Source organism: Micrasema longulum, unplaced genomic scaffold (genome assembly GCF_059751315.1).
Source record: "Micrasema longulum isolate JH-2025_06_02 unplaced genomic scaffold, ASM5975131v1 h1tg001146l, whole genome shotgun sequence".
Taxonomy (NCBI): Eukaryota; Metazoa; Arthropoda; class Insecta; order Trichoptera; family Brachycentridae; genus Micrasema; species Micrasema longulum.
In genome coordinates, this window is record NW_028278334.1 from 203091 (window position 1) to 227682 (window position 24592).

At 33.6% G+C, this 24592-nt stretch overlaps 1 protein-coding gene across 3 annotated transcripts in view; it reads right to left on the reverse strand.

The window, feature by feature from the left end:
• LOC148276783 (uncharacterized) overlaps positions 1-24592 on the reverse strand; it is a 166793-nt gene that overhangs the window by 95725 nt on the left and 46476 nt on the right. The window contains exon 1 of one of the 3 annotated variants that reach the window (XM_088233754.1): positions 6365-6509. The exons of 1 other annotated variant lie outside the window; for it this stretch is intronic. The gene's annotated coding sequence lies outside the window, so the exon portion shown is untranslated. Of the gene's footprint in view, positions 1-4900; positions 5035-6364; positions 6510-24592 lie in introns of those variants that run through there. One more of the 3 variants, XM_088233755.1, reaches the window with a different exon arrangement.

Genomic DNA, 24592 nt, shown 5'->3' on the forward strand with positions numbered 1-24592 from the left:
CCACGACGGATCCCCGCCATTTTCTTGGGGGGGACATATCTTCACGCATCTTTGGAATCAGAAAAAAAACATAAAATATTTCTCTACGATACATGACTTATTAGATTACCCGTGGAAAATTTTGAACGTAATAAATAATATATGTTAATATTCGATTTTTTAATAAAAATATAAAATTTGTTAAAACGATGGAAAAAAAATTATAGACCTTTTAAATTTATTCAAAATTGTAAATTCAATGTTGGATTGCCATGAACTATTATCTCTCACCAACTTCAGGGAGCCTGGAAGAATGACTAGACAGGTGCCACCGTTTTGTAGCAACAATTCACGGACAGTGTATACTTGTAATGCCGTATTAAACAGACTTTACGAACTCGGCAATAGTTATTCCCACGTATCTGATATATTTAGTGTAGGGTATTGTTCCTAATAGAACAAACCTTTTGAACTTTTTCAAAGATGGTGAATGGTATTATTTATTGGTTCATACATTTCATAATAGAATATGCGACCAATATAACAATATATTTACCGAGGCTGATATTTTTTGTGACAATGTATGTAAATTTAGGTCAAAAATTATAGAAATTTTGAGAGAAGCAGACATTTAACATTATTATATAAATATTTTTTCATTTCGTTTCTTTTACATTTATTATATCGAACATAATTTAAATTATTGTATTAAGTGTAAACAATTTTTTTGGTGTGTGCATAAGTTTCTTACACTAATATACAAAGAAATTGGCAATATATGTGTACACACTGTTTGTTTACCTAATAAAATAAATAAATAATATAAACAGTTTTTTTGTTCACTTTGCCCAGCTGTATGAAACAGTACTTATGATTTTCTTTTTGTATTACTGTAGAATGTTTTTTTATTTAATTTTGTTTTTTACATTTATTCTTGAATTGTTTAAACTTTATACTGAATATGATGTATAATTTTTAGGTTAATTTTTAAAATATAAATATTGTAAAATTTTTAGGTTTAATTTTTTTTTATAAATCTTGGGTATAAGAAAATTTATGTTTTTAAAAAAAATAAAAAATATTATTAATTTTTGTTAAAGGCAGATTTGCCGCTTATGTTGATAAAATAAATGAATACGTAGAACTAGACAAAATAGTCTAAAATATTTTCACCCTTCTCGAACCAACTATCTTTGTCACCCACCAATACCGCGCATACACAGCCTAGGAAACGAATATCGACATTTTTAACTCGAATCTCTGTGAATTCAAATCATCTCTTTATAAATATTTTATGATTTTCTAAAGTTACGATTAACGAATTATTTGCAAATGCCACTTATGCTAATGATCTGGTGTTTATTCGTTTTTTATTTTTTATATATTTTGTATGCTGACACATGTATATGTATATTTATATATTTCTTTTTCTTTTTAATTTTCGTATATCTAACCAACTCATTATATTTTATATTGTAAAAGGCACTTGTGCCGTGTAATAAATAAATATATCGATACTCAAAATACTGTCTTAAATTTTTTATTTCTTCCGAAACTTTTTTCGGACGAATATAAGACGATCAGAATGAATGGGGGGTGGTTGAACACTGCCCGGGGTATCTGTCAGAAATACGCATAATATTTTGTCGGTATGATTAATGGGAATGTTTCTGGCTAATTCACTCCAATGGCAAATGAGCGCCCCTCAGAAAGACGAAAACGTTAGGGGTGGAAATGTTACTTCTTTTTGGGGGTGGAAGCGATCTAGAAACTTCTCTTGAAGGCGGTGTCAGCCTGAGAAAAATGATGATTTGGTGTACTTTAATCAAATCATATGGATATATTATATATTATACATAATTATATATTTTTATTTAAAATTTATGGCATAAATAAATATACATATTTAATACCAGGGAATCTTTAATAAAACTAAAAAAACAAAATTAAATAATAAAACATTCTCACAACAAGAAAAGCATAAGTACTGTTTCATACAGCTAGGCAAAGTGAACAAAAAACTGTATATATTATAAAATGAATGAATAAATAAATATAATTAACATTCACCATCTTTGAAAAAGTTAAAAAGGTTTGTTCTATAGGAAGAATACCCTACACTAAATATATCAGAAACGTGGGAATAACTATTGCCGAGTTCATGAAGTCTGTTTAATACGGCATAACAAGTATACACTGTCCGTGAATTGTTGCTACAAAACGGTGGCACCTGTCTAGTCATTCTTTCAGGCACCCTGAAGTTGCCAGTAAGTTTCTTAAATGTTCTTTATCTCTGTTGTAATATGTTAATATAAACAGCTCCCCAGGGAGTTGAATCCAGTCCTTGTCTACAAAAATTTGAACAAACTCAAAATATTGTTTTAAACTGCTCAATTTGAATTGCATAGCGAACTAAATATAGGTATTAAAGATTCTTTTTTTAAATTTAATATTTATTTATTTTCTTCATCACGACTCCATCATCATAGGGCACTGCATTGGTACACCAATATCAGTGTATCACGTTTTTTTTTGTATCATGAAGGTAAGATGATCAGTCTTACGCTTCGGGTGGCAGTCCAGGTACTATAAAATATTCTAGTTTAAATAAATATTTCATGTCATGCATGGGAGTCAAATGCTCTGACCACTACACCACAAGATTTTCTATTTTCTAATAGTGTCATTTGCAACTCTTTCGAAATGGTCAAATAAATTGGGTCTTCGTAAGAATGCAAATATTTCTTCTTTTTTTTTAATAATCAATTTAAGTAAATTAAAAATTTAATTAATTCAAACAAAGATCTTCTACGCACCCCTTGTGAAATGTGATAATTCGTTAACTGCTCTCGATAGAATGAATTCGAACAAAAATTAACCATATTTCTTAATTAGTGTTAAAATTAAATGCATGGGATGGCATTGTCGTTTGGGGGTTGTCTATTTAGGGGTAAAAGACTCGAACACAACAACCCTAGAGTCGTTTCTCTTAATTTGCTCGCCCACACACTTAACTCTGATACTAAAATCCTTAACGATCTTCTAACTCCACTTTATGCGGAGTTAAGAGATGCTTTATGTGATGGGACTCTGCGAAGCAATCTATGCGATTGCTTTAAAAATAGAATCTGAATTTGTTGCAACAGAGAAGAAAAACATTTTAAGAAGATAAAATAGAAGTCTAGGCATTTACAGGGCTTATGACCTGTCATTGGCTAATTTAAATGGCCACCACATTGTGTATTACGAACGACAGAAAAGTTTTAATACACTTTCACAGCTCTAATTTTCTTGCCTCCTCTTTCACAGAAGTATCTGCTCGATTGTAGAATAATATACCCACCAATGTTCGAGACTAATTTCGGCCTCGTGGTGTAATGGTCAGCGCGTTTGCCTACCATGCGAGAGGACTTGGGTTCGATTCCCTACATGGCTGATATGAAATATTTATTTAAAAGGTGTTTTTCACACTAGGATATTTCATAGTCCCAGGATTGTACCTGAAGCGTAAGACTGATCATCTTACCTTCATGTAACATAAAATTATAAATATACGCTGCGATTGGTGTACCAATGCAGTACCCTATACACCATTATGTGCGGAAAGGGAATTATGATGATGAATGTTAGAGACGCCCCTTCTTTATTTACATTTAAATCAATATTTACATGTCACTATCCAAATATTTGAGTTGTTCATTTCTCATTTCCTTCTCATCTCCTCTCCTCTCGTCTTTTTTTAAAAGTTATTTTTTGTTTTTTAATTTAGTATAATTCCTTTGAATATGTCCATGTACTTGTAATTTTCTCAAACTGAACGGTTTGGGAGGGTAGGAAGAAATTGCCTTAAGGCAATATGCCCGCCCTTATATGTATAATATATATTGTTTATGTATATAAGATGTTCAAATAACTAAAGAAATATATTTAAACATCCACATTTCCTCAACTCTCCCAGACTTTTGTGAAGTCAACGAGCTGAAACCTTTATCATGTGCGTGAGATTCGTCCGACTGAACCAATCCAGCTACTAGGCAACGCCTGAAAACAATTTTCCGATTTAACTTCTTCTTATACCAGTTAGTTAATTCAACAATGTTTTGAGTATGCCCAAATGTTTGCAGACAGTCTGGATTTCCTCCCTAGAGAAGTTATTTGAAATGATTTTTTTGCGACAGAGAGGGAAAACATTTAGAAAAGGGAAAATGGAAGTCTAGGCACTTACAAGGCTTATGATCTGTCACAGGTAGGTTTAAGTGGCCTCTTTACACACTGTGTAACATTCGAAGGAACATGGCTGATGCCATTTTTATGTATAAAACTTTGAGTAACATGATAGATTGCCCTAAGATTCTGTCACTTATTAATTTTAGAGTCCCAGTAACGCAGACCAGAAACCAATCTCTTTTTAAAATTTCTAAATGTAAAACTAAATCTTTTCAAAATTCATTTGTAAATAGAACCTGCCATATGTGTAATCAAAAATTAAATTGTATTGATATTAATAACATATCTTTAACTTCCTTTAAAAGTGAAATTTCCAAAAATAATTCAAGTTATGATGTTGCGCCTTGAACCCGCAGCCTATATTATGCAGGTGATGTGCAGTTCTGTATGTAGGCACATAATAAATGAACACTGTATGGTCAACTATAGTTGTATTGTTTATTAATTGTAATGTGCAACTGTGTGACCAATATTCATTTACATTTCTAGTAATATTATAAGTTTTGTATGATTAGTTATTTTATGTTATGTATAATTTTTGTATGACAACATTTACAATAACAATATTATGTGGAAGCCTCTAATTGGACTTTATGATATGTATTTATGGTATAATTGATTCTTATAAATGTATAAATGTCTGTTGGCTTTCCAATGAAATAAAATAAAATAAAATAAAATAAATAAAATTCACCATCCTTCCTATGTTTAAACGTCCACATATTCTCAACTTTTCCATCTGTCGGTTTTTGTGAAGTAAAAGAGCTGAAACCTTTATCACGTGGGTGAGATTTGTCCGACTGAACCAATTTACCTACTAGGCAACGCCTGAAAACAATTTTCCAAGGTAGTAATTCAACAATGTTTGAGTATGTTCAAATGCTTGCAGACTGGCTGGATTTCCTTCCTAGGGAGTTATTCATATTTAAATTTATTTCAACAGAGAGAGAAAAAAAATTTTAGAAGGAAAATGGAAGTCTAGGCATTCACAGGGCTTATGACCTGTCGCAGGTAGGTTTAAGTGGCTTTTTTATTATGTGGGTAAGATTCATCCGGCTGAACCAATTCACCTACTAGGCAACGTCGGAAAACAACCAGTCAATGACAGGGAAAAAGCCCTGTAAATGCCTAGACTTCCATATTCCCTTCTCAAAAATGTTTTTCCTTTCTGTTGGCTGATTTCCCAAGCTAGGCAAAAGTAAAAGATCCTGGGGAGGGGGGTGTCGTCAGATATTTTTGCACGCGCTACTCTAAATTGTTATTTGAGAAACGATTTAGCGAAATGTTACTGCTACTTTTGTCAAATAACCACTTAATATTATTTACTAATTTATTTACAGACTTATATTCAGTCAATTCAATAATGGTGCAATTGAAAAAATAAACAACTAAATAAAATTAAAGCTAGGACAAAAACAATAGTAATTACTACCTCAAGATCTGGTCTATCCTAAGCCTTTTAGTAAATTAAACGTAAATATGGAGTCAATTTTATTTCTTAAATGAAAATCCGTAAAAAAAAATTGAGTTGATACATTTAAGACCGCCGCTCTGTTTTATTTTACACCCACGGCCGCTGTATAATTTCAATTTTATTAATTCATATATTATATGTAAAATCGGGTTGTGGTCCCGTGGCTAGTGTCTCGGACTCACGGACCAAAGGTCCAAAAAGGAATGTTTGGTCAGTTCAATGCCTCTCGGGCATTGAGTAACTGATAACAGCGGGATTTTAGAGTTTTATTTATTTATTTATTTATATACGGCATTTCTGCCATTTACATATATGTGGTATAAAGAGTGCTTAGAAATAAAAATATTTTTAAAAAAAATCGAGTATGAAATATTAATATACTCGTACTGTACACATTATTAATTACATGAAATACATACATATTTTAAAGAAATTATACAATAACAAAATACATTAATCAATCAAATTATAACTATTCCAACCCAATCTTCTGAAGATGATTTGCTCTTTTTGATAAAAATATGTTGGTCACTTTATTTTTTAAGTTAGGCAGAGATAAACTAAATATATCAAAATGTGATGCATATTCATTCCCGGTATTCTGTAATCTAACAATAGGTGAGTTATATTGAGCTACCGTTCGACAATTTGAGTTTTAGCGGACTGTATGGAATTGTTACTCACTTTTAATCTTCTTCCGACTGTTTCTTATATGAAGCACTTCTCTATTGCTGCAGCACGTATACCGGTATCGTGTACATGTTGTAGATGATGATGAACTGTACAATTTGGTCTATTTATAACACACTAAACTTCACTTTGTTCGAATGTAATACTTTGTTCTACTGCGGTCCATCATCGACCAATTACAGCGCGAATTCGCCAGTAATGCGGATGCATGTACTCGCGAACCAATATGCTAACAACATCGATGTCTTTAGCGTGAGTCTTGTAAATTTTAAATATCAATGAATATGTTTCTTATCAAATAGAACTTAATATTCTGTTCATATTGTATTTTATAACATTATGTACCTAGCTGCTTTAAACCTTTAATTGTATTTCTTTAGCTTATTAAAAAAATTGAAATATATATATATATTGCTTTAATTTTTTTAAAACCAACTTAACTTATTTTATACTATATTTTATTACTTTATATTGTATTTTTTTTAAATTTATGTTGTTAATACACTCATCTTTTTATTTTTATACCAACTATACTTCTTAACACTGTTCCTATATTTTATTTCTTTATATTGTGTTTTTTTTTTAATCTATGTTGTTTATATACTCATCTTCTTTTATTATACCAACACTACTTCTTAACACTGCTCTATCTTTTGTTGCTTTATATTGTATTTTTTAAATTTAATGTTGTTTATATACTTATATTTTGTAAAACTTTTATGTATGTAAAAGCCTTATGGGCGTGAAAAAATAATAAAATAAAAATAAAAAAATAAATATGCTGACGCAGTATATGATAAAGATTTATCAGAGAGGTGAATTTTCGCATGTGACTTTCTCACAGAACGGTAGAAGCAACAAGAGTTTTGAAATAGGAAGGATTTGGGAAGGAAATGAATGTTTACAGTCTTGTTTCCCATTTTCTAATAGTGAGTTATTTACAACTCGTTGAAAATAGCCCTCAAAATTAAATATTTGGGTAAATCATAAGAACACAAATATTTATTTTTTCTAAAAAAAAAAAAAATATTACAAAATGGAATATCTTAATTCAAACACAAAGAAATCATGGAAAAAAAGCTTAGATTAGGTATTTATAAAAATAACATATAAGTATACATTTTTTTTTTCCTTCTATTTTTTTTCCTTCTCTCTTTTTTGTACTTTCATTAATAAAAAAAACACCACGAAACAGGCCCAAAAAGTGACTTTTTAAACTGGGTCTAAAAAGATCCGCTTCGCCACTTGAGTTTTTTTTTCGAGCATCGGGGTTTACGTAACCTTACATATAATTACTTTATAATATGAAAACTTCACTGGTCCATTAGAGTTAAGTCTGACTGTGTAAAATATAAAACTATGAAACTGTACTGTATGATTCCTAAATAAAAGAAAATAAAAAAAAAATAATATCTAAAAAATATGTTAAAAAAGTAAGAGAATCTTGTAACGAAAAACTCCCTCAGAGACGTGAAAAATGTCAATGTCCAAAGTATTATTGTTCAACACGGAGATAGCTCTTCCAACAGGCATAGCCATTGGCAGGTTGGTCCTGCATATTGGAATGTGAAACAGTCTATGCTGACGCTGTCTAATGGGGAAATATCGCATTTTTTTACATTTTCAAAGTAATAAAGGTCTATGAAAGACTGACCAGTAAAAAAATATTTTTTTGCTAATTATTAGTAGCATAAAAAATACTTTTAAATTTGTAATTTTGAATTCCCGCAAAAACGGTCATTCCATTGGCCACACCCCTAATTCGTCACGAGTCATGTATATTTGTTCGTGGCTGTTGAAATTTGTGTAGAAAAATATTACAAATCTTGGCGTCACAACAACGTATTTTTACTGATTTTTTTTTTAGATTTATGTATGAAAATACAATTAATTATTGTAAATACATTTCATATATTTTATCGGTATTCGTAGTATTTGATATTTCCATATTATCCGGAACATAAAAGCTAATGCTCCGCATAATTCCAGGGTTGTCAATATTATTTTTTTATATGTTTATATATTTAGACCCCTATATTTAGTAGCCTTACGTGTCATCCAAATCTAAGGTACTCGCAAAAATCGTTTTTGTTTGTCTTGGAAATAGGAAATGTTTGATCACTGATTTTTATTTATTACCTTTATGAGTCCAATCACCATTGTTGCAAAGTCCAAGAACAATGGCGCGTGATAACTGTTTTTAACTACAGTGTGGATATCTGTTGAGGATATTCCATCTTTCCTGCATTCTGCTTCAAGATTATGGCATGTAAACTGAAAAATGGGCACTGAAATAACCGATGTTCGATACTCCGTAAAGAAATATCATCGCACGGACAATAGTCATCATTTCTTAATTTAAACCTATACGGGTAACTTCTCATAGCTCCGTGTCCGGTAAAAAATTGGGTCGTTTCGAAAGTACTTTGGTGATCACGACGGAAGTTTGCTGCATCAGCCAGCGTTGGGAAAAACGTTTTAGTGATTTTACCTGTAGAAGATGTGCGGTAATGATCCTCCCAACCTTCCGTCAATAATACCACGCAGCAATCGAAAGAAGTGCGTATATAAATACACATTCCTTCTAGTCTTCAAACTGCTGTAACCGAGCATACCCTGGAGGAACTCAGTGGGATAAAGCCATGGATAATATCCGCACTCCCTCGTGTAGAGAAACGGAAAAAAAAATCTTCTGCACCCTCTCCATCATAAGAGAGTACTTCAACTCACACAGTTCCCGATTCATCGAGCCACTCTCGAGTCTACTTCGCACCGACGCGACGGATTATAAAGAATTCTTAGTACTAATGTGCTTCTAAAAACCCTGGCAATACGCAAGACGAATCCTAACATCTTCGACGAACTACTAAAAACTGTTTTGATCTGATCATGAAATGTCAGGGAACTCACAGAAGTAATGCCTAGTAGCTCAATCACAAAAAAACTATCGACGTTCTTAAAAACATGCTAAGATTTTGTGCGATCACAATGAACAATACTGAACATGCTTAAGTTATCGCAGTCATAAGTCAACGCTCGTGTCGGTTTGTTTTTTTGTTTTCCTCGTAAATTAATACAGTTTATTGGCAAAAAATGGGCGTTTACTATAAAAAATAATACAATATATTGCATTTGCAAAAACGTGAGTATCTAATACAAAAAAGTTAAAATTAAATTACAAGTACCCTGGCGACTGCTTTTCTTGGCATTTATTACGCCAACCGCCGGCTAAATGCAATAAATAGCGTGATAAATAATAAATAAATGAATAAAAATAGCAGTTTTGGAATATTTTCCATATTTACACCGGTGAAATTCAAATATGTGATGGCGCGGCAGGATTATACGTCGCGAAACGTACATATTTTGGCATTTAATATTAGGTGTTCACGGATGCTCCATTGTGATCGAATTCGATAAACAACCATGGTGATAAATTGTTATCACGTCGCTTATTAGCACGTCGATAGTTATTTGTGATTGAGCTACTGATCTTTAACTTTCGAAGTCCGCTTAAGATTCTGGTCATTCATTCTATAGCGAAAAAAGGCGTTTTGTGGGCCTTGGTGAAAGACATAACTGAGCATTTTAAAATATTGAGCAAGAATTTATTTCGTCTTTTCCCATTCAGATACGTAACACTGTAATACAAGTCAAATAAACCATAGCTTCAGAGTTTGTTTAGCGAAAATGGCAGATTTATTCACTTATTCTAACAGCAACGATGCAAAGTCTTATGCTTCAGTTGACATATATGAAATATACGCTCTTTTCTCCATGCACCAAGCATTTCCACTTCCCACAACCCTTGAGTAAGAGCATCCCTTTACCCATTAGCTGTACAAACATGGAGGGTTCGTTTTCTATAAGATGAATTATTAAAATAAATATTTTGTCCCGTTTTCTCGAGCGATGACTTGCGCATCGGAATGAGTGGATACATTTCTAATGGTAACAAAGTTTAATGATGATCCGCGAAAATATATTTTATTGTTTAAAATATTCTTTGCTTTGTACCAATCCACAATAGAATATAGATTAATAAGCCGGGGGGTCTGCTTCCAAATCCATCCCTGGATATTCTCAAAAACACTCAACAACGACAATTTATTTATTTATTTAAATCTTATATAATGCATACGCTCGCAGCCATCTTGAGTTTGCATCTGTTGTTTGGAATCCTCGAAATACAATTTATATATCACAACTAGATATAATACAGAATAGATTTCTTAAACTTCTGGATCGTAAATCTCTTACATATTTTGACTCGTACGAAGACTCTTCTTCCTTTCATAGTTTAACTTCCCTTACTAAACGTAGAAGCATTTCTGATCTGTCTTTCCTCTTCAAAATTTTAAACAATTTTATCGATAGTCCATATCTCTTGGAGCGTATTTCAATCAATTGTCCCGTAAAGTCAACACGACAAGTTCATTTTTTTAATAATTCATTACCCAAAAAAAATTATGTTCAAAACTCGTTTATTTATCGTAGCTGCTCCAAATTTAATTTACTTTGTCCCCATTTAGATATTTTTAATACAAAATTTTGTGACTTCAAAAAAAAATTTTGAAACACTGTAAAATAATACATTTGTCAGTTCCTTCAATTATGTTTATTTTATTATAATATCAAAATTTTGAATTGGTCAACTATATTATGAAGATCCCTCTCTTCCACTCCTCCACTCTATTTCCTCATCCAGAGCCCTTTTTTTTCTCATGTCTTCTATAATATATTATTTTTCTCTTTACTGTGTAACATGTTCTCTCATTATATTTGTGAAAAACTTTAACTGGATGTATGTACTATTTTTTTGTTTGTTGTATTCTTATATAACAACTGTTGTTTTTCCTTAATAAATAAAAATTAAATAAATTTTAAAAAATACATAAGTTTACAGTACATTATTTGAGACATAAGTCCCAACTTCATGGGTCTAAAAGTCCTGTGTTGAGATGGGACGAGCAATTATATGACACAGACACATGAGTATATCACCACAAATATAGGATCAGAAACATAAAAATAATTTAAATAAAATATATATATGGCACATCAATATGGTAAACAGTAAACTCAAGCATTTGGAAAATCATCAAGGAGTTTCCTACTCAAATCCCTCCCACTATGTTTTTGTAAACAAGGACTGGATTCAACTCCCTAGGGAGCTGTCAACATTAACATATTACAACAGAGATGAAGAACATTTTAGGGAAGGTAATATAGAAGTCTAGGCACCTACAGGGCTTATGAACTACCATTTGCTGGTTCAAGAGGCCACTTTACACAATGTGTAACATTAACCATTCTGCCCAAATCCTAACATATATATTCCTTCAATTCTTTCATCTGTTGATGTTTGTGAAGTAAAAGAGCTGAAACCTTTATTTATGCTGGTGAGATTCATTCAATTGGATTATTTCACCTACATACTAGGCAACGCGTTATTTTTTTTAAATTTCTACACTTCTTCATGGACCAGGTGGATTTATCAAAAATATTTTGTAGACAAGGACTGAATTCAACTCCCCGGGGTGTTTTAAGTGGCCACTTAAACCAGCCAATGACAGGTCATAAGCCCTATAGATGCCTAGACTTCTATATTACCTTCTCTAAAATGTTTTTCATCTCTGTTGTAATATCTAAGTTTTAGTCCTGAGATTTACGCAAAATCATATTTCTGACGCACTGAAGCATATGGTTTTTAGGTGCATACTATTAACGACCCTTTTAAATAGAAATACACAATTTGGTGACGCGAGAGAGAGGCGCATTGGTTAATTCCTCGATAGCTTAGAGAGCGCATGAACTGATCCAAGATGGTCCAACAAGGTCAGCCTACACACACGTTATTAAGGACGTTTACTGCCACTTAATATACAATGGAAATCGACTCACCTGTTTTGAAATGTTCCCCGTCGCTCCACCAGATAATACATGCGGAAATGATGCGGAAGTTAAGTTCTTTCTTATTCTGCTTTGGGTATCAGGATTTTTAGATATTGGTTGCGGTGATGATAATAATGCTGACACCTATATAGCAAGACAGCTGTACGAATATTATTTGTTGTTAGTTTTTCATGCGGATCACAGAAGACTTCATTTGTTTGAAGAAAAAATACGGATGTCAGTTTTATTTGAATATGGAATTTGTGAATTGTTGCAATGCGGTAGGTACTGCCAGGCTGCTCAGGTTCCTACTTCTCAAGGAAAAGCCGGCAACCAAAACATATAAATGGCAGTAAACATTCACGCGTAACCACAATTTCTGTATTGCGTAGGATGGTAATATTGGTCCCGGGGGGCTTTACCAGACGGTTGAGTGCCAAATGCATAATAGCTCTAGGTATATTCCATCCTGTGGAGTACGTAATTTCTACCACCAGCTATCTAAATACAATATGTACTAAGTAAGTACGTGACACCAATATTGTTCACCCACTCTACAAACGTATAGTTTATGTTATTATATGTTTTTGGTTTTTTGTGTGCGTTTTATAATATCATATTAACAGAAATTAAATATAACCATTTCCTTTTATTCAAAACATTCATGACATTTAGTAATTTCTTTCTGTATTTTGTATATTCTCACATCCAAAAAATTTTTGAAAATTATATTGTTAAGTATCCTCGGCACGGGTAACCCCAGTGAGGTCACATTATTTTCATTATCTTTATATATATAATTTCTCTGTACGTGTGATGTCACTGAACTCCTTCTAAACGGCTTAACCGATTTACGTGCGGTTTTCAGAGAAATATAGATCTTTGCACTGTGCGTGTTCGTAGATATTAAAATCTTAAAAAAATAAAGTAATAAGCATAAATGTTTTATTCATCGATCTACCAGGGTTGCTTTCGAGGAGAATTCATTTACAAAAAAATAGAAAAATGTTGTTTTTGTGTGTATAAAAAAAGTTTGTTTTTGAATGTTTACAAACTGCGTTTGTTTTTTGTGGATCTCGGATCAGATTCTTTCCTGGAATTCCTTATAATTTTTACCCAATTATCTCTTTTTACTGGATTTTTGGTAATACTAAAATAATATTAAATGCAATACATTTTTACAAATCGTGTTCCTACGTAAGTACACCCCTCTGTTGGTAAGATGACCGGAGTTTGAAGTTTGCAAAAAAATGCCATATATGTATATAAAAAAAAAAAATGTTTTGAAATTAACTTAAATTCAATATTTGTATATTAAGAATTTTTAGTTCTGGAATTTAATCACAAACACGTACCTACTTATCAATAAAAAGTATTTTTCCAAGGCAAGCCAACGTTCGGGCAGGACAACGTCTGTCGGGTCAGCTAGTTGTCCATAAAGGGAAAAAAATAATTTAATTAAATAAATTACTTCTGTTGGAATGATGCAAAGTGATGTTTCACATATCTGACTATTAAATATTTAAAAAATTGAAGGTAGATTCGCATTCAAAAACACGTAATGGTACAAATAAACAAGTTTATTTTTCTGTACCCGAAAAATATCTAAAATGGCGGATTGTTTACGCGTTAGCTACAAAACAAGGCTGGAAAACTTCGCTTGAATTAAAATTTATTGCCAGCGTTAAAAATAATGACGCAAAAATAAAAATCCGCCGCGAACCGCGCCATCTTGCCTCGGCCGTCAGACGTAAGGACATAAAACCGGGCGATTACGTCTCCGTTAGGGATGTGACGTCACCCATGGACGATAAATCAAGATGGCCGATCGGAGATAGAGGAGACACTCTTGTCTATGAAGAGGGAACAGTTGGAAATTGTTTTTGTATGGAATTACGCACAGGACAAATCGCCCTGTTTCGTGGAAGATCGATAGATAATGCGAATTTTAAATGGGATAAATATCTTCGATCTGTGCAAATTTATTTCTTCTGGGAATGATAATTTATTAAACGAAATCTTTCGCCGAACTTTTTTTTAAAATAAGTGTTCTTCTTTTTTTCGTTGCTTATTTCTACGTGGCTTATGTTTTCTTCAATAAGTAAGTTCTTTCTAGCTTCTTTAACCATGGGATAAAGATTTGTCTGGATTAGTGGCTGTGACCTCGTTAATTCTTGTTTGGCTGTGATGACACACTAGGCTACATATCATGCGCGGTCCGTTCATAGAACGCATGGAACTGGTTTTGGTTCCCCTAAATTTAGACAAATAATGTTTATAAAATTAATTATCAGTCATAATACCTAACATTTAGATTACTTGGATTTATTAACAGAAGCACAACTGACTTCAAACATATCAATACCCTTAAAGCTCTCTTCTGATCCCTAGTTCGCCCGCACCTAGAGTATTCCTCTGTTATCTGGTCTCCATATTAACATCATTTTTTAAGAAAGTAAGGTTAGCCTTCTCCAGAGACCAATAAACGTATAATGAGTTAGAAACTAGCTTAAATATATCTTCTCTTCAAGACCGTCGTAATAAATCCGACCTTCTAGTCCTATTTAAAATTATCAACTCACTCTCCCATGCGCCTAAACTACTGCGCTCAATAAAATATCCCAACTAGAAACCTCAGACAGAACATACTCTTTCATACCGATAACCATAGAACTAACTATGGTTTCCATTCCCCTTTGCCCAGAATTCTCAGGTCTGCCAACAAACATACCAGTCTGGATTTCTTTGACAACAAGTTGTCTTCTTTTAAACGATCACTGAATCAAACTCAATTATAAACACCTCTCTGCCGCTTCCACTCCCACCGAGTCTACTATATACCATTGTGTCTTTCTACTTTCCTTTATAAAAGTTTTCTGTGTATAAATATGTCCTTAAAAATACCCATTGGGCGTATATATAAATAAATAAAAAGCACATTGTTCGTATGCAAGTTAATGCATTTTTGAACCACCCTGTGTTGTTGGGGTAAATGCGAATATCAGATATAACTGTCACCAATAAATATAATTTATTTCCCTCAAAACTTGAGTACTGAGCAAGAACGTACAGTTTTGGTTGATTGACTAACCCCGCAATGGATTCTACCCCTAAAAAGTCAGAGGCCGCGAATCACATTAAAAAAAAACAATTTTATTAAATCGACGGTAGAAAAATATTTAAAAAAAAAAAATAATTAATATAATTACACAATTCTAACATGTTTTTTTTACGATACAATCTTGTATTAACGAATAAGGAAATTCAGTGGTTTTATAAAATACATATTTGTTAATAGACTATCAAACTGAGCCAATCAAAAATAAAATATGTATCGTATTTAAACCATTGCGTTAAATTTCTCGTCGGAGAGTTCTGCTGATTGGTGAGTTGGCTTCGTGCCGTGTGTAAGGAATCATTTTTTATATTCAATTTGGAAGTTCAGTGTTTTTTTAAAAATATATACGAGTATGTGTTAAGCTATTACACAAAGCCAATTTTTTTTAAATTCATATGTATTATACACAAATTTTCCATTTATTCAACTATTTGTACATAATGTTATTTGTACATTGGCGGGCTTATTGCCAAATGGCAACTTCTTCCAACCAACTAATAAAATAATAGGTTTATTTTTATCATTCAAGTCACAAAACATATCCAATAGAAAATAAAGATTAAAAAGCTAAATATATATAAAAATAAAAATAAACGTATTTCAACATATTACAACAGAGATGAAGAAGATTTAAGACAAGGTAATGTAGAAGTCTAGGCATCTACAGGGCTTATGACCTGTCAATGGCTGGTTGAAGTGACCACTTTACACACTGTGTAACATTCACCATTCTGCCCATATTTGAACACCTACATATCTTCAATTCTTTCATCTGTTGATGTTTGTGAAGGTAAAGAGCTAAAACCTTTATTTATGCGGGTGAGATTAATCGAATTGAATTATTTCACCTGCATACTAGACTAGGCAACGCCTGAAAATGTTATTTTTTCAATTTCTATACTTCTTCATGGACCAGGTGGATTTATCAACAATATTTTGAGTTTTAATTGGTGAATATTACACAGCGTGTAAAGTGGCCACTTAAACCAGCCATTGACAGGTCATAAGTCCTGTAGATGCCTAGACTTCAATATTTCCTTCTCTTAAATGTTCTTCATCTCTGTTGCAATGCGTTAATAATGAATATGCTTAGATCATGTGTACATTCGATGACAGTCCAGTAGCTCAATCACAAATAACTATCGACGTACTTAAAAACATGCTAAGCATTTAAGGGATCACAATGAACAATAATGAACATGCTTAAGTTATCGCATTCATAAGTCAACGCGTGTGTAATCTCTAAGTCAACGCTCGTGTCAGTTTGTTTTTTTTGTTTTCTTTGTAAATAAATACAGTTCATTGGCGAAAAACCGGCGGTTACTGTAAAAAAATAATACAATATATTGCATTTGCAAAACAGTACGGAGTATCGAATACAAAAAAGTAAAAAATTAAATTACAATTACAATGGCGACTGTTTTTTTTTACATTTGGCTTATTAACTGCCGGCTAAATGCAATAAAAAGCATGATAAATAATAAATAAATAAATAAAAACAGCAGGTTTGGAATATTTTTTATATTTACACCGGCGAAATTCAAATATGTGATTGCGCAGCAGGATTATATGTCGCGAAACGTAAATATTTTGACATTTAATATTAGGTGTTCACGGATGTTCCATTGTGATCGAATACGATAAACAACCATGGTGAGAAATTGTTATCACGTCGCTTATTAGCACGTCGATAGTTATCTGTGATTGAGCTACTGGTGTAGCGATGTGGCATCATGATGATAAGGAAACACAGTTATAAAAAGTTTTTTTTATTATTCAAACTCGGATTGAATCTGGTGTTTGGATCTTTGAGTTACAACCCTCTCGTTTTGCCCTTCCTTAAAAATAATATTATGCATCTACATAAAGATATTTTGCGTAGTTAGGGTCGTGTTAGGGGAGAGAAGACCGAACAATTCATTTTACAATGTTACCCCGAGAGTAATTTGAAATCAAAACAGTCCATTTGAAAATAGTCAAAAAAATATCAGAAAAAATGTCAGCATTTGATTATTTAAAAAATGCATTTTTTTATTCATTTCTGATCCAAATTTGTTGCAACTAATTATTCTTCTTTTTTCCGCGTCTACTCCTAAGTGGAGCATGTGGACATCACCAGTTGCCTCCAGGAGACCCTATCGCCAGCCGGGAGCCTGATGCTGGAAAGAAGGGACATTTTGTCATCCACTCGACAAAAGTCAATTCTTGAAAACCCTCCGACAATTTAATTACAAAGACGAATGAGAAAGTGGCAACACTTACAAATCTCCTGGTCTCCTGCCTGTAAACCATTATTGTTTCTGTCAGACTTCTTCCGTCGAACATTTTGTATATGGAATTTTATGAAAAAATAAAGGATTTTTTTTTACTGAGACACTGCAACATTGATAATTATTATTTGCCTTTGACATAACACAAATCTTAATGCTATTAGAAATATTTCATAGTTATTTAATGGATTTTAAAAACATATTGTAAAATATATATCTCAAATACGTGCATATTTTGACATTAACAAGCGATAAAATAATTATGAAATAATGTTTCTAGTGAAACTTAATTTGATAATGGATTACAAATAAGTACAGTTGTTGCACATTTGTTAATACGCCATCATCATTGTTGTCAAAATCAAAAATTGTTTAAAAGAATGCTTATATGAAAAAAAAAATTCAATAAAAAAAATTATTTTTTTTAAATATAACATTGATCAGTGTTGTAAATTTTAAGTTGAAATACAACAAAAATACCTACTCGTCATTCAAACATGAATGCCGAGCGTTTTACAAGAAGGAATTTTGATAGTTGAAGTTACGATGTCGCATTTGATTTTCAATATCGAGTGCTTTGGGGCACTCGAAATAAAGTCTTCAATCGACTGCATTCATAGACGAATGAGTCCAGCATAAAACCCCAGAACTCTCGCCTCCTCCCACGTCAATCCAGCGCCTCCAAGTTCCGCCGAATAAAGCAGGTTTAAAGAACGGGCAACTTGAGTTTAGGTTCTCCCGAGGCATGCGCAGCACGTGTCCAAGCCAGGTCGTTATAGGAGGCTGCTGCGTCCGTTCTTGGACTTCAATGTTAGTTATAAAATCGAACCAACTTATACCTAATATTCTCCTCAAGCACTTACTCTTAAAACTCAGAAGTTTTTTGTTTTTTTTTATATATGAAGTTGCATTATTCAATACCTTGCTTGCAATGTACAAGGTTAATATACACTTCAAAGCGACAGCCATTAACTTGTTTACTAAAAAATATTTACTTTAATGAAAAAAAAAACTTTATTTCGTCACTTTATAAAAGGATCAGTAAGATGTCTCGGCTGTGACCTGTTTCAAGAGGTAAGGACAGAAAACTCGTCAGAAGAAGGCGGACCGTTGCCATTCGTCAACAGATCCTCCGATCCACCTGAACAGTGTTCGGCATTTGGTGTCCTGCTATCATTGATACCTTTTATTGCCTTCACTATATCTGTCATGTATAATGATACCTCTCTTGACAAGTCCCTGTGACTAATCACTACATGCACGTCGTGTAAATCCTCATTTAGACTTCTGCATCGCGCCTCCAGTTGCATTCTCTGCAGACTAAAAAGGGGGCAATGCATCAATAGATGGGAGACATCTTGGAGAGTAACATCATCGCATGGGCAAGTGTTGATCTCAGATATTTTGAATCTGTGTAAATAACTCATAAATCCGCCATGTCCTGTCAGGATTTGTGTGAGTTCGTATCCTGCACGCTGCAGTTTCCTAAATTCAAAAGCATGGTAAATAGATGGAAAAAACATTTTTGTTACCTTTCCTGTGGGTTCTGCTAAATAGCGATCATTCCAGAGCTGTAAAGTTCTGCTTCTTATTTTTCTCTTAGCAAAACTTATTGGGAAGTCAGCAAAATCAGGAACTGTTTTTTTTAATGTTGCTTCCCGAGCCTTTTCGTCAGCTCTTTCATTGCCAATTATTCCGCAGTGTCCTCGAATCCAGCCAATGTACACATTTTGCGATCGATTTTTTAATATCTGGATATCAGTTCTTATACTCATGACCATTGGGTTTACCGAATTACGATCCGCAATCGCGTGAATACATGATTTACAGTCTGTCAAAATCGTTATATGTTTCCATCTATTAGGCGGTTTTTTTAAAGCGTAAGCTATAGATTCTCTAATAGCGTATATTTCAGCCTGAAATACTGAGCAAAAGTGATAGAGTTTAAACTTCCTGGCAGGCAGTTCTCTTACGCCATCGTAGGGTACAAATGCTGCACCTACTTTGCCATTTAAGAGACTGCCATCAGTGAAGATCCTCAATTCGTTCTCCTTCATGTCAGGCAGCGTTTGGTCATTGAATCCATAGTCTATCTGGTATCGCTCCGCAGGATGAGGAAGGGAGAAAAAAAAAAAAGAAGTTTGGTGTTCTGAGCTTTGGTAAGCTGCCAAGATTCGCACCCATATAGGAGTACTGGCATTATACAAGAGTTGACCGAGTATAGACTAGAGTTCCAGACAACACGCATCATGTTAAAAGTTGCTCCAGCAATTCCTGACGGGTTGCGAGCTCTTTGTGCAAGCTTCCATCCTCAGTTATGTGAACTCCCAAGTATTTAAAGCTGTCAACTTTCTCGATCCTCTGTCCATTATCGTAGAGAGGCTGATCAGGGTCAGGACAGTATTTGTTGCACATAATCTGAGTCTTTTTGGTAATAATATTAAGACCCAGACGAGCAGAGTTTTCCTGCAGTCTGTCAACAATTTCCTGAAGATCACCAACAGACTTTTCAAAAACCGCTTCATCTGCATCTCCAAGTCGCACAACTTAAGGAGGGAGTTTTCTTCTATGCCTCAATTTGTTTCATCAGAGAGGGAAAATATTTTTAACTACATCCTATCTACAAACATTTAAACATACTCAAAACATTGTTGATTTATTTCAGTTTTGTCTCCTTCAAAGCAGTTCCCGTTGAATATAATGACATATCAGATTGTTAAGAAGTTTACCTATTCAAGATGAGTTTTGAAATAATTAATTTACTCTTTTTTCCAATGATTTATTTCAATATTGTGCATTGTTGGTTTTATCAAAATGTGTATTTTATTAGTGTTCACGTGTAATTAATGAAAAATATGTGGCGTCTTTTTTATGTAAATATTTCTGATTTTTCTCAATATTATTTTTATTATTTGTGGGCTAAATCTATACATAAAAAAACATGTACGTACATCAGTTTGTACCGACGGGTCTAGAACCCCTCGATACGTTTATCTACGCATTAAAAGTGACAAAAAATTTGTTACACCGACTAATTTTTCTTTTAATTACGATTTATTACAAATTTTAATTGTTCTGAGGTTGGCACTTTTTTTTCTTAAAAGTCTATTAAAAATATGGAAGAGAAATAAATAAATTTTGGGTCGAGTTAAATTCCGACATAAGTGCTAGTTTCGAATACGAGCGGCTAATGCAGTGGCTAGATTGGCTAGATGCTGCCCTATTAACACCATCAAGAGCATCTAGCCGTTAAATGTTGCCACTGTAAAAAATAAATTTAGTTTATATATTTTATCCGTCTGTTTTACAATATTTCTGATCGTACGTATCGAGACGTTAAAGGAGCTGGCATTGTGATCACTCAGTAAATAAATTCAGACGACCGTTAAGCATACCGTCTTGGTAATTTTCAAAAGTCATATGAAAATCATGTTCAAGCGAGCATTTTTTGCTTGAATTGGGATTTATTGGAGTTTATAATCGCTTTGAAGTGGGCACTTTTTATCACAGAAGCCTTTTAAAATACATATAAATGAGAACTATTTTAAATGTGAGGAACGCGGACTAATTTTTGCGGTCATTCGTTGGTTTGTTTCGATCGTTTGCATGAAAATTTAAAGTATCTTCATCGGTTACCTATAATTGAACATGTTTAAAAGAGAAAAATGTATGCATACTTTGGTTTTTATTCAGAAAGCATACTTTTACTTTAAAGATAAATGTTAACTTTTCATTGTAATCGGGGCCCCGTAGCCTTTAACAGCTGCGAGTGGAAGATGGGCTTTCGGATCCCGACTACGGACAAATTAAAAATTCACCACATGATCGCCAATCTCCACCACGAGAGGAAGAAGAAGCTGCCCTTTAATTTTGTTTCTGTAAGACCGACAGTAAATAAATAGAATAAAGTTCTTCGTGTGTGGCGTTTACGGACACTTTATATGATCTAGTATTACCCTTCATAAGGTCGCTTAGCTCTGTGCGAAGGGAGAGGCCTGTCAAATCAATATATTGCCACTGCATCCCTAGCGCGGACATTATACGTACAGGCTAATAAATAATAATAATCTGTTAAGCTTAGCATGTCCACACATGTCAGCCTCAGTTTCTTACCAGAGATTCCAAACAGTCAGATCCAAGAAGTTATTTCAATAACCAAAAGTATCGTCATTTACAAATTACAACAGGGTTGGATAATACCATCAAAAAGGGAAAATGGTGAATGTTACACGGGGCCTTACTTATAAGACTTCCTTATACCAGGTTAACATTAAGAAATGGTGTTTATAACACCGTTTTCCTAGAAAACCACTCTCTAGTCACCGTTACGACGGCTGTCCACCGCATCACCAATACGGGCACCGCTGTCCTAGGAAACCCTAGCTTTAGGAGTACCGCTTTACCCACCGTTAAACTACTGGGAGTCTTCCTTCATTCTGACCTTTCTCTCGACGCTCAATAATTTGACTAATGTAGAACGATAAGTTCATGCTTTTACCAGCTGAGACAGATTAAATGCATATGCAAAAATTTGCCAGTTGATGCTGCCCGTCAATTAATAAATGCGTTTGTAGTATCTAGAGCTGATTATTGTAATGGTGTATACGCAGGTCTACCGATTAATAAAATGACTCGCCTACAGTCTGTATTGAATGCCGCAGGGAGACTTATTTTTGGAATCTCTAAGTTCAGTCATATCACTCCACTACTTCGGGAATTACACTGGCTATGTTTTCCACAGAGGGTGGAATACAAACTCTGTTGGGTTATATATAAGTCACTGCACAACTCCGCTCCAGAATATGTAAGGGAACTCTGCATTCCAGATGCTAAGCTGTCAGACGTCTTACGCTTAGATCAGCTACATCTACGTCGAAAGGAAAAGATATTATACCTCTACGCAAACAGCGCACTAAATTCGGCGAACGCGCATTTGCGGTCGCAGGCCCTACGGCATGGAATGCTCTCCAAGCAGAGGTGCGAGGCTGTGAGAGTGAAGTGATGTTTCGGAAGAAACTTAAAACCTACTTGTTCTCTAAATCTTTGAATAAATTCTTAGCATGTGGTGACAAAGTACATTATTTTTCTTAAATTAAAAAGTTAACATTGAATTTATATTTTTATATAATCACTATGTAAAGCGCCCTTGAGGTATTATACTCGTATTACGAAAATGGCGCTATATAAGTTATCCATAATAATAATAATAATAATAATAAAAATAATAAAAATGGTTAACATAACACAGTGTGTAAAGTGGCCACTTAAACCAGCCAATGATAGGTCATAAGCCACGTGGATGCTTAGACTTCTACATTACCTTCTCTAAAATGTTGTTCATCTATATTGTAATATGTCAATATTTACCATTGTTTTATTTTTTGTATTTGATTTAGATTTTTTATTATTATTATATTCTGAATGAGTTTTTAATGTAAAGTTTGTCGCTATTTTATCAAAATGAATAAATTTTAACTCAATGCGTAACACCGTTTAGGAATATTACACAATCCGATACCCGATAGCCAATCTGTTAATGGAACGAAGAGACAAAACTACCCCCTCGCCCTCTGTCACAAGACATGTACGAGTATTGTCATAAGCGATAAACCCCTTCAAACTTATCCAATAATTTAACACAAATATTACGATCGCTGAGATGATGTAATGCACTTCTAAAATTTTGTTTAATTTAATTTCCATACTGATTTAAGTTACTAAAGAGATATAAATAAATTGTGAAATTGGACTAAATAACTATGGTCTTATTATAAATGGAAAAAATACTATATGCAACATTAACAACAACAAACCATCACTCCGTTTCCAGAGAGGTTAGGCAGAGAGGATAGAATGCCATATCACTATATCTTTGCATACAGACCTCGCTTCCTCTACATTTCATCTTCTCATGCACGCACGCCGATTATTTCTACTGTTGACATGTCCATCTTCGTGCCATGTCTTTCTCGGTCTTCCTCGTTTTCTGCATCGTAGATCCTTTAGCCGTTTATTCGCTGTCCATTCTCTCTACGTGTCCAAACCAACGCAGCACCCCTTTCTTGAATCTGTCGATAATGCATGTCTCAGCCTTACACAGTTCACGAATCTCGACTTTTGAGCACCTATCATACATCACCACACATTCGCCTGAGGAATCGCATTTCTACAGCATTTAACCTAATTTCATAATTATTTTTCCAATAGTAAAAGAGCTCAAACCCTTTTCCGGCTGAACTAATTCACCTACTAGGCAACGCCTAAAAATACATTTAAAACTTTGACACGTCAGCCATATTCCCTCTCTATTGCAACCAACATAGATATAAATAACTCTCTAGGGAGGAAATCCTGTCTACAAAAATTTGAACATACTCAAAGCATTTGTTGAAATTGTATACATTTCATTTATTAATTTAACACATTTACGGCAGAACCTTAACCTTGTCTTGAACTAGTAGAAGAATTTCTATATCTAGGAAGTATGTTTTCAAGAGATGGAAGAGTAGAAAAAATGTTGAAAGGAGAGTGAATGCGGGAAACAAAATGAACGGAGCACTAAGCACAATAATTGCTAATAAAAACATGTCAATCGAAGCTAAACTGGCAGTGCACAACAGAGTTTTAGTCCTAACACTTACGTATGGAAGTTAAACATGGAACTGGCAAAGGAAGGATAAAAGCCGAGTGAACGCGGTTGAAATGCGATCTCTTAGACGAATATGTGGGAAGTCAACGTATGACTGGGTTACGAATGATGAAATCAGGCGAAATTGTAAATCTGAGTCAAGTATAATTGATGAGATTAAGAAAAGGGTCTATGAGATGGTTCGTTTGGTCATGTAGAACGAATGGAATATGAAAGAATGGTAAAACAAGTATATATGGCGAAAATGAATGCTAACGTGAGACGAGGACGACCAAGGAAGACGTGGCATG